Source organism: Bison bison, unplaced genomic scaffold (assembly GCF_000754665.1).
Source record: "Bison bison bison isolate TAMUID 2011002044 unplaced genomic scaffold, Bison_UMD1.0 scf7180017862976, whole genome shotgun sequence".
NCBI classification, from domain to species: domain Eukaryota; kingdom Metazoa; phylum Chordata; class Mammalia; order Artiodactyla; family Bovidae; genus Bison; species Bison bison.
The window spans coordinates 122,828-124,806 of record NW_011493548.1 but is presented as its reverse complement, the minus strand read 5'-3'; positions in this window follow the sequence as shown (position 1 = coordinate 124,806).

Here is a 1,979-nt window from a genome sequence, read left to right as displayed (position 1 = left end):
TCCACAGCGTATGAGACTTGCCTGCTTCCCCTTTCCAGTGTTTTAATCTCTGCCAGTCCGACAGTGAAGAAAGGCGTATCTCTGTTGTACTAGTTTGCATTTATTCATCGTAAATTGATCGGTCCATTCACGTTCTGTTTGTTCACACCCTTCAAGCATTTTTCTCTTGGGTCCAGTTCCCGAATTCTGAAGTCAGCAAACTACGATGGAGTGCCCCCACCCCCCGCACTGGCCACCCTGCCCCACTGGCCACGCTACAAGGACAGCGCTGGGCCGTTTCCACGGGGACCTTCTGGCTGTCAGAGCCTCAAATATTTACTACCTGGGCCTTTACAGAAGAAGTTTGCTGATTCCTGCACCTCCCTGATTTTTTCTGAGAGGTCTCTGTAGATTAAGGAAACAGATCCGTCCGACGAGAGTTCAGTTTTGGGTTAAATTCTTCACTCTGCTGTACCGCCCACCCGCGACTCTGTCAGAAATAGCCAAGTCACAGGTGAGCCTTTAAAAGCAGAAGCACTCTCATTCGGAAACACTCTGGTCTATGTTAATTTAGGGGTGGTACTTCCACCTCCCAGTCTACACATGCGGCAACTGAGGCTCAGAGACGTTCAGTGACTTCCCCGAGGTCACGCAGCTAGTACGCGGCAGACCCGGGACGGACGCCCTTTCTGCCGGCTCCACGTCCCTAGATCTTTCCACTGAAGGATCTGGCCTCTCGCTGGAGGCCGGACCAGCACCGGGGGAGGCATTGACTGTACCCAGCAGTCGGACGGGTGCTGCAGGGGCACCTGCAGGCTGGGAGATGCGTGGACAGAGCTCGGGGCCCCGTCTCGCCCCTGGCGCTCCAGAGTGAGAGGACGCACGTTTCAGAGGTGGGTGTGGGGTGAGAAGGAAGGTTACGGCCTGGACACAGAAACCCCCCGGGGAGAATGGAGCCTTCGCTCTGGCTCATCCGTCAGCAGGGATTGGGGAGGACCAGAGGACCGTGACAGAAGAGATGAGCTTGCGGAGCTGGACTGCCGGGCTGGACCGGCAAAGAGCGCGCGCCAGAGAAGGCAGGAACAGAGAACCTTCATCACCCCTCGGCGCTTGACCATCACACCAACGTGACAGCAACCATTATAACCTCAGGGCCCTGAACAAATTGCAACCGAAGGGGCTACCCTGCTGAAAATAGTCACCCCAGTAAAACCACCGACCCACAGGCAGGAGTTGCTCAAGGAGACTTCGGGGGATGCTGCTCCGGTGTGTTCTTTGCATGTAATGCCCACAAGCTCTGTTCTTCCCGAGCACGGTGGCTGAGAATCCGCTGATGCAATTTTTCTTCAGCAGAAAAGCATTTTAAGGGGCTTCCTTGACAGCTGTCTTTTCTTTTTCTTTCTGTTTCCATATTTAAATCCATTCAAAATGTTCTAGGGCTTCTCCTGGTGGCTCAGACGGTAAAGATCTGCCTGCAATGCAGGAGACCCAGGTTTGCTCTCTGGGCCAGGAAGGTGCCCCTGGAGAAGGGAAAGGCTACCCACTCCAGTATTCTTGCCTGGAGAATTCCACGGACAGAATGTTCTAGACTTACTGGATAGCGCAGTGTGTCTACAGGGTAGATTTCCTTCATGCTCATGGCTGTCCTGCAAGATGGGGACTGCGGACAAGGAGACCAAGGAAGGGGGTCCACCCAGCGCAGGCGGGGGAAGCCACACTCCACCCTCAGGCCCCGACCTCGGCACCCATCCTCTCTTCCCCCTTGAATCTCAGGAATAACAACGGCAAAGGTCGCTGTATGTACATCTCGTGCTTTCTCGTTTTATGGTTAATGTAGCTGACAGGCCTGAAAATAATCCCATTAATACCCTGATTTCATCGGGAAGAAATGACTCCCAGATTGCTGAAGTGATGGCGGGCCGGCACAGGTGGGCAGTCATGACTGGAAGCCACGTCTGGGCCACAGCCCGAGGCTCCTTCCCACCTGCCACTAGGCCCCC